This window comes from Myotis lucifugus, unplaced genomic scaffold (assembly GCF_000147115.1).
Source record: "Myotis lucifugus unplaced genomic scaffold, Myoluc2.0 scaffold_2007, whole genome shotgun sequence".
Lineage (NCBI taxonomy): Eukaryota > Metazoa > Chordata > Mammalia > Chiroptera > Vespertilionidae > Myotis > Myotis lucifugus.
Window position 1 is genome coordinate 27218 of NW_005873055.1, and position 9079 is coordinate 36296.

At 55.6% G+C, this 9079-nt stretch overlaps 1 long non-coding RNA gene and 1 other non-coding gene across 5 annotated transcripts; both read left to right on the forward strand.

Moving 5' to 3' along the window:
- The first annotated feature begins 2662 nt into the window (after positions 1-2662).
- On the forward strand, positions 2663-7334 carry LOC102430611. Of its 4 annotated transcripts, none has more exons than XR_002827622.1 (4): positions 2778-3108; positions 4750-4896; positions 5995-6149; positions 6652-7334. It is a non-coding gene; the product is annotated as an uncharacterized LOC102430611 (long non-coding RNA). The 4 variants fall into 4 exon arrangements; XR_002827621.1 differs by having other exon boundaries at positions 2779-3108; positions 6649-7334; XR_002827623.1 differs by lacking the exon at positions 6652-7334 and having other exon boundaries at positions 2663-3108; positions 4750-5009; positions 5995-6386.
- On the forward strand, positions 6261-6385 carry LOC111824528. The gene has a single exon (XR_002827624.1). It is a non-coding gene; the product is annotated as a small nucleolar RNA SNORA54 (small nucleolar RNA).
- Positions 7335-9079: the final 1745 nt, after the last annotated feature.

Here is a 9079-nt window from a genome sequence, read left to right on the forward strand (position 1 = left end):
CGGGGTTCCATTCCCAGTCAGGGCACAGGCCTTGGGTGTGGGGGTGCAGGAGGCAGCCCATCCATGACTCTCATCACTGATGTTTCTCTCTCTGCCCCTCTCCCTCCCCCTCTGAGGTCAATAACATATTTTAAAAAACAAAACTACAAAACCTTTTTTAAAACCCAGCAAGCGAATGACAAGTATCAGTGCACATGTGTTGGTATATATGCAATTTGACATGTGTGCTAATTTGTTGTATTGACAAGCTTCAAAACTTCCTATGTCCAATTTGCTGAAGGTGTTAGCATCGTAGATATTTTTAGGCCTAAAAATGTCGAATTTCGTGCCAAAAAGAGCATTTGCGGGAAGTTTTAATTCATTACTAGTAACGAGTGAAAAAAATCCGCATTATTAACCGGTACACCTGATAAAACCAGTTTTGTGGTGTGAGGGCGCCGCCTTGTGGACATCTCTGGAATTGCATGAGGTTTGTTTAAACTTTTTTTAAGTCATCACAATGCAAACTACAGACAAGTTACTGGTACAGAGAATTGTCTTCATGAGCGATCTGACATCACCCATGTGACACCCTACCACCGCCCAAACATTTTAATATTTTTTCTCGCAAATACTTAGGCGATTTCTAGAATCAGGGCCCCTCCAGACCCCAGAGACCCCCCCAAGTACGCAACCAGAATCGGGAACGTAGCCCGGGCGCCCCAGGACCTCCAAACCGCAAGAGATCGGTTCCCGAGTATGGCAGTGGGGGGCCCCCCGCAGGGGTGGATCGAACCCATGACACCGAGAAAGACGCCCTCAGAGCAAATGCAGCGCTAACCCAAAGTTAATAACAGTTAACAGCCCACAGTGAAGGCGTCTGTTTCTTTCCTGGGCACAGCGATTACACGTGGGTGCTGCCTGGCCGGTGTGGCTCAGTGGTTGAGCTTTGACCTATGAACCGGGAGGTCAAGGGTCCGATTCCTAGTTGGATTCCGGGTTGGAGGTACAGGAGGCAGCTGATCAGTGATTCTCATCATGGATGTTTATCCCTCTCCCTTCCTCTCTGAAATCAATAAAAAAAATATATTTTTTTTTAAAAGGAACAAAACAGTGCCAGCTGAGTCCAACTTGCAAGGCTCCGGTTGGGGATGGCCTGTCAGGTCAGTGGGGCAGCAGCAGGAAGCCTAGAGGAGGCACCTCAGGAGGCAGAGAAATTAGTGCCTTGGGGGACCCTGTCCTGGGGGCAGCCTGCCCGTGGCTGCAGGTTCTCAGGCTGAGGGTGAGGGTTCGAGAGCAGAGGCCGTCCCAGAGTCTCGAGTGCCTGGAAAACGTCCTTTTTGTCTCTGTTCTTTTGAGCTTTAATTGCAGAGGAGACCATTAAAACAACAGAATACCCTCCGGCCAGTGTGGCTCAGTGGTTGAGTGTCGACCTATGAACCAGGAGGTCCCGCGGTTGGAATCCCAGTCAAGCACATGCCCCGGTTGGGGGCTGCATCTCGGGTGTGGGGTGTGCATGAGGCTGCTGATCTATGATTCTCTCTCAAAATTGGTGTTTCACTCTGACCCTCTTCCTTCCCCTCTGAGATCAATAACATAAGAAAAAACCCCCACAAAACCTTTTTAAACCCCAACTAGCGGAATGGCAAGCAAAACCAGTTGTGTGGGCTGAGCGCGCCGCCTTGTGGACATATCTGGAATTGCAGCGGGTTTGTTTAAAGTCATCACAATGCAAACTACAGAAAACTCATTATGAGGGCGCCGCCTTGTGGACATCTCTGGAATTGCATGAGGTTTAAACTTTTTTTAAGTCATCACAATGCAAACTACAGACAAGTTACTGCTACAGATAATTCTCTTCATGAGCGATCTGACATCACCCATGTGACACCCTACCACCTCCCAAGTATTTTAAATTTATTTCCTCCCAAATACTTCCTAGGCGATTTCCTATAAACAAGGGCCTTCTCCGGCACAACCATCAGAATCAGGAAATTAACCCTGAGCGTCTCTACGGTCCAATCCTTTGACGGGTTCACATGTGGCTCGTTGTCCCAGGAAGGCCCTTCGCAGGCGGCCAGAGACCCCGCTGCACCCCCTTCCCGGGAGAGCCACCCTGTGCATTGAATCTGCATTTCTCGACAATCCTCTTCCCGGAACCTTTTAAAGACTCGCGTGCTTCACACTTTGCTTAATCAGCGGATACAAACGCTTAGAATCAGGGCCCCTCCAGACTCCAGCGATCCCCCAGAATAGCAACCAGAACCGGGGACGTAGCCCGGGGGCCCCAGGACCTCGGAACCGCAAGAGATCGGGAGCCTGGCTCTTCGATTGTTTCGGCCTGGGCGCCGAGCGGCGAGCGTGGATAGTATGTCGGCCCGATCAATTAACGCTGCCTGTTTGAGGGCGCAAGGCACGCTGGGATGTGTACCTTGGTGTTGAGCGCGAGCACACCGGAAGTGTGTCGACGTCGGCGCGGTGCACGCGGGAAGTGAGGCTAGCGGCGAGCAGGGCATGCCGGGAAGTGCGTCTTGCGTCAGTCGCGGGGCACGCCGGGAAGTGTGTCGACGTCGACCCGGTGCATGCCGGGAGGTGTGTCTGGCGTATACGCCGGGCATGCCGGGAAGTGCGTCTTGCGTCAGTCGCGGGGCACGCCGGGAAGTGTGTCGACGTCGACCCGGTGCATGCCGGGAGGTGTGTCTGGCGTATACGCGGGGCATGCCGGGAAGTGCGTCTGGCGTCAGTCGCGGGGCACGCCGGGAAGTGTGTCGGCGTCGACCCGGGGCATGCCGGAAGGTGCGTCTGTCGTCTACGCGGGGCATGCCGGGAGGTGAGTCTACAGGTGGGCCGGGGCTAGTCCGGAAGTGTGTCAGAAGGAGTTCCGGTCGCCCGGAAGTGGTCGTCTGCGGCGCGCGGGCACGCCGTGTAGTGGTCGTTCGCCGGCCAGCGCGGGTCACAAAGGGAAGTGTGTCTGGTGACTGGCCTGAGCCACGCCGGGAGGACTGTCTGGCGGGAGCCCCGGGCGCCGCGGGGCGGGAGCAGGGAGGCGGCAGGATGGTGAAGCTGACGGCGGAGCTGATCGAGCAGGCGGCGCAGACGCCAACGCCGTGCGGGACCGCGAGCTACAGGGTGAGTCCGGGGAGGGGCCGGGGGCTGGCGCTGGGCCCGCGGGCCTGTCGTGTGCGCCCCGCAGTGGGCGGGCTGCACCTGGGCCGCCCCGGCCCGAGTCTGGCGGGCGGGGCGGAGGACCATCCCGGAGGCTCCGTGCACCGCCGGCTCGGGGCACGGGGACCCGGATCGCTGCCCGACCCGTATCCGTGGGCCTGCGTTCGGTTCGGCCTCGTGGGGCCGTTTCTCAGTCTGATCTGCTCGAGCGCGAGCGGCTGGTTCCCAGGAAACACGTTAAAGTGATAGCGTCAGAGCGAGGGTAGGGGCGCGCGCTGGTCCTTTACTTTTTCTTTCTTTTTAGAGAGAGCGGAAGGGGGGGGAGAGACACATGCATGTGAGAGAGACACATCGCCTTGTTGCCTCCCGCACACGCCCTGACCGGGTCGGGGATCGAACCCGAGACCCTCGGGGGCTCTGGCCACACGGGGCGGGCGAGGCCATTAGGGAGAAAGCGAAGTCCGTGAAGCAAGGACCGACCCCCTGCGCTTCCTCAGCAGCGTCTGCGGCCCCGGGCCCTTCACGCAGACGCGTCACCAGGTGACCGTCTCTCCTCAAACAGCCCCGTGTCAGCGCAGACAGTGAACCGTCTGATCCGGAGCTGCTGCAACCCCATGAAGGTTACAGTGCGCCTCCCGGCCATGGCCCCACCCCAATGAGCATCCTCAACGCCCGCCCCCTTCAGACTTGAGAGATGGCGGAGATCCCCGGGGGCAGGGAGCACTGTGGTCAGTCAGCCTGGAAATGACCCTGAGGAAACGGAGTTTCATGAAAAGGAAAGTGCTCTGTCCCGGGCCGGGTGTCTCAGTGGTTAGAGCGTCGGCCCGTGGACTGAAGGGTCAGGGGTTCATTTGAGGTCAAGAGCAGGTTCCTGGGTTGCAGGTTCAATCGGGACCGGTCGGGGCGTGTGCAGGAGGCGACCCACCCATGTGTCCCTCTCTCTTCTCTCCCCTCCCTTCCACTCTAAGAACCAATGGAAATGTGTCCTAGGGGGAGGATGAGCAACAACAACACAGCAGTCGGAGGGACAGGCAGCTGTCTCTCCAGTAAATCAGAAGGGGATTAGGAAGTAAATCAGAAGGGGATTAGGAAGACCGTGAAGAGCAACCGCCTTGGGTATGACCTGGTCCAGTCTGTGCCGGGGATCCGCTCCCACGGGGACCACGGGGTCTCAGTGCAGCTGCTGCTGCCTCTGCTTCTGGCCTAGACTCCTTGCGGACAAAGCCAGGTCCTTCTACCCGGCCTCATCTTGTTAATCCTTCCCCAGGATATTTTCCCGTGGATTTTTAGAGGAGGTGAGGGGGAGAGAGATAGGAACATCCATGATGAGAGAGAACCATCGATCAGCTGCCTCCTGTATGCCCCCTACTGGGGTGGAGCCCGCAACCCGGGCATGTGCCCTGACCTGGAATCGAACCTGAGGCCTCCTGGGTCATGGGCTGATGCCAACCACTGAGCGACACTGGCCGGGCCTAGGTAAAAAACACTTTCTGAATGAATGCTAGCTTTTTTTTTAAATTAAATTACTGGGAAATTCTGCTAATGTACTCTAGCGCCTTTTAGTTTTACTAATACTTGTGGCTTTTTTTCCTCTCTGCTTCACAGGCTATAAGATCCCTGTCATCGAGAATCTGGGTGCAACTTATACCAGTTCGATGCGATGGACTTTTCTGACAATGAAATCCGGAAGCTGGACGGCTTCCCGCTGCTGAGGAGACTGAAGACCCTCCTGGTGAACAACAACAGGATCCGGTGAGTGGCCGCCGGGGCAGCGTCTGTTGCCCAGGCTGAGCGTCCTCCCCGCTGCCAGTGCCACCTCCACGTTTCCTCCTAAGATGAGAAAGGAGGACGCTTTTCTCATGCAGGTGAGATCCTAGCTTTGCATCGGGCTCGCCCAGCGGTTTCCAACCTTTTCCATCTCATCTCAGGGCGCACACAACTAGTCACTCAAATTCTGCAGCAAAAGACTCTGACCCCAAAAATAGATTTATATTGATTTCAGAGAGGAAGGGAGGGGGAGAGAGGTAGAAGCATCAATGATGAGAGAGAATCACTGATCGGCTGCCTCCTGCTCACCCCACACTGGGGATGGAGCCCAGAGCCAGGGCTGGTGCCCTGACCGGGAATGGAACCCTGACCTCCTGGTTCCTAGGTCGATGCTCATCCCATCATGTGATGGGTTAGATCCGCCTGGAACCTGTCCTCCAGGGAGGTGACCCGGCTCTGCATTCGCTGTGCTTCCTGGCGGATCTTCTTTCCCTGGAGCGGACTTGTCTCGCTCTCCTTTATGTTTTCCCTCCTCGTTGCTCCCTCTCACTCCTGCGCGCTCCGTCTCTCTCTCTCTCTTCGTTCCGTTTTTCCTGGAGCCCCTTAGAGATTAATTATTGAACAGCTGGCTCTGTTCCTAGCTCCTAGGGACGCACACAGATGTGCTGCCCAAGTGTCTACTTCTGCTGCTGACACCAGTACAGACGCCCCGGTTCCCCGCCTCTGCCACCTCCCCCCGCCCCCTCCCTCTGGCCGCCACCACAGGCGTCTGCTCACATTTGTCAGATTTGAAAGGTGATCAGTGTTGCCTCTACCCTCCCAGACAGTGCAGGGCCCTGAGCCATTTCAGCCCCACACGCCAGCTCGCTGTGTGTGTAATGCGCTGTTTAAAGCCATCGGTGCTGTGGGTGGAGAAGCTGTTATGGCCGGGATGGGAGGGTGCAGAAGCTCCAGTGCATTCACCAGCTTGTTCCCTGGAAGCGCATCGGGCTCCGGAGCGGGAAGGACGGCAGCAGGATGGTCCTCGCTCCCAGGCATCACCGTGCGCAGCGGCTCAGGGGGGGGTCTGCTCTCCCTCCACAGGGCGACCTGGACCCGCGGGCGTCGCTCAAGTCGCTGACCTCCCTGAGGTAGGAGACGCCCTGTGACAGTGAGTCCTTCACAGTAACCCCTGCCCGGCCTGGACCTTAACACCCAGTGAGGACAGAGGAATGCTGCATGGGAACGAACTGGAAAAGGTTTACAATTTAAAAAATACCTATGTTGTTTTTAAAACTCATAAACCTAATTCTGTTTTACCCACTATGGAGAAGAAAAGAAAAAGGCACCTTTTAAACACAAATCCTGCAAAGCACTGTTCGTGACCTGTGGGCCGTGCTGTGGCTAACGGGTTCCATTCCAGTGCGACAGCAGCCCCACTGCCAGCACACTGACCGCCTGATGGTGCTCTCAGTGTCAGGTCTTGGACACAAGCATGGGGGTGGGGTGGGGGAGGCAGGAAAAAAATTTTTCAGCCCTGGCTGGTGTTGCTCAATGGTTAGAGCGTCGACCTCTGAACCAGTGGGTCCCGGGTCAGTTCCTGGTCAGGTGCGATGAGAACTGCCTGAGCTGCGAGGCGGGCCTCAGGCGTTGCCAAACACACCTGCAGCCACTGTGAGCCAGGCCTGTGACCAGTAACTGCAGGGCAGGGAGCCCCACACCCCCCAATCTGACTGGGCCCCCCTTTATTCTCCCCAGCAGAGGAGACCTGTGAGATGGTGAAGTCCAACTGGCTGTGTGAGTGCAAGCTCTTCATTCAGCTCTGCTGCCGGCCCCTGGGTGGCGGCCCCTGGAACTCAGCCCGCCGGCCGCATACCTGTGGGGATGGGACCCCAATGTGCACCCCTAGGCCCTGCCTGGGAACCCCCACATTTACCGAATCTTGCAACCAAAGTGGAACGTCAAGCATGTGGCCTTGCCCGTCCCTTCTCACTGGGCTTCCAGCATCTCCAAGGTCAACCTCAGCCTCCTGCGGGACGGGCCGTCCCCACCTGTGACAGGGCCCAGCCGCCGGTGTCCTCCGCCCAGACTGTAAGCCAGACCGCCGGGCGGGACCTCCTGCTGCCAAACCAGTGTGGGCGTGTGGATCAGCTGCCTCTTCCGGTTCTCACCGAGGGGAGTCCTGTGAACAGAGAGCCCCAATATTTCCCTGGAAATGCACATATCGGCTCCCGGGACCAGGAGTAACCTTTGCCTTAAACTTTCTCTTGAGCTTGGATGTTTCCATTCAGTTGGGCTCCACCCTCAGTCCTCACAAAGCCCACGTGTCCCTGGGAGCTGGGCCCCCACCTCAAAGAGGTGGATCGAACCCATGACGCCAAGAAAGATGCCCTCAGAGCAAACACAGTGCTAACCCTAAGTTAATAAAGAGTAAACAGCCCACAGTGAAGGCGTCTGTTTCTTTCGTGGGCACAGCGATTACACTTGGGCGCTGTCCAGCCGGTGTAGCTCAGTGGTTGAACATTGACCTATAAACCAGGACGTCATGGTTTGATTTCTGGTTTGATTCCGGGTTGTGGGCTCCATCCTCGTTGTGGGGGTGCAAGAGGCACCCGATTGATGGTTCTCTCTCATTATGGATGTTTCTCTGCCCCTCTCCCTTCCCCTCTGAGATCAATAACATATTTAAAAAAACAAATACAAAACCTTCTTTAAAACCCAGTAAGCGAAATGACAAGTACCAGTGCACATGTGTTGATATGTATGGGATTTGATATGTGTGCTATTTTGTTGTATTGACAAGCTTCAAAACTTCTTATGTCAAATTTTCTGAAGGTGTTAACATCATAGATATTTTTATGCCTAAAAATGTCGAATGTCGTGCCAAAAACGCATTTTCGGGAAGTTTCAATTCATTACTAGTAACTATTGAAAAAAAGCTGCATTATTAACCGGTACACCTGGTAAAACCAGTTTTTTTGTTTGAGGGCGCCGCCTTGTGGACATCTCTGGAATTGCACGAGGTTTAAACTTTTTTTAAGCCATCACAATGCAAACTACAGACAAGTTACTGGTACAGAGAATTCTCTTCATGAGCGATCTGACATCACCCATGTGACACCCTACCACCAACCAAGTATTTTAAATTTATTTCCTCCCAAATACTTCAGAAGCGATTTCCTATAAACAAGGGCCTTCTCCGGCACAACCATCAGAATCGGGAAGTTCACGCTGAGCGTCTCTCTGGTCCAATCCTCTGACGGGTTCACACGTGGCCCGTTGTCCCAGGAAGGCCCTTCTCAGGCGCCAGAGACCCCGCTGCACCCCCTTCCCGGGAGAGGCACCCTGTGCATTGAGTCTTCATTTCTCGCCAGTCCTCTTCCTGGAACCTTTTAAAGACTCGCGTGCTTCCCACTTTGCTTAACCAGTGGATACAAAAGCTTAGAATCAGGGCCCCTCGAGACTCCAGAGACCCCCCAGGATCGCAACGAGAACGGGGGACGTAGCCCGGGCGCCCCAGGACCTCCGAACCGCAAGAGATCGGGAGCCTGGCTCTTGGACTGTTTTCGCCTGGAAGCCGAGCGGTGCACATGTAAGTAAGGAGCTGGGGGGGCCCCTCGGATGAACCCATGGCACCGAGGAAGACGCCCTCAGAGCAAATGCAGTGCTAACCGTAAGTTAATAACAGAGTTAACAACCCACAGCGAAGGCGTCTGTTTCTTTCCTGGGCACAGCGATGACACATGGGTGCGGCCCGGCCGGTGTGGCTCAGTGGTTAAGCTCTGACCTATGAACCGGAAGGTCACGGGTTCCATTCCTGGCTCGATTCCGGGTTGTGGGTGAAGGAGGCAGCCGATCAGTGATTCTCATCATGGATGTTTGTCTATCCCTCTCTCTTCCTTTCTGAAATCAAAAGATTTTTTTTTTTAAAGAGAAAATGGCATCTGTGTGCAGCCTGGAGGGCTCCGGTTGGGGTTGGCCTGTCATGTCTGGGGCAGCGGCAGGAAGCCTGGGAAGAGTCAGAAAAATGAGTGCCTTGGGAGGACCCTGTCCTGGGGGCAGCCTGCCTGTGGCTGCAGGTTCACAGGCTGAGGGTGAGGGTTCGAGAGCAGGGTCCCACCTGGAGCGTCGAGTGCCTGGAAAACGTCCTTTTTGTCTCTGTCTTTTGAGCTTTGATGCAAAAGAGACC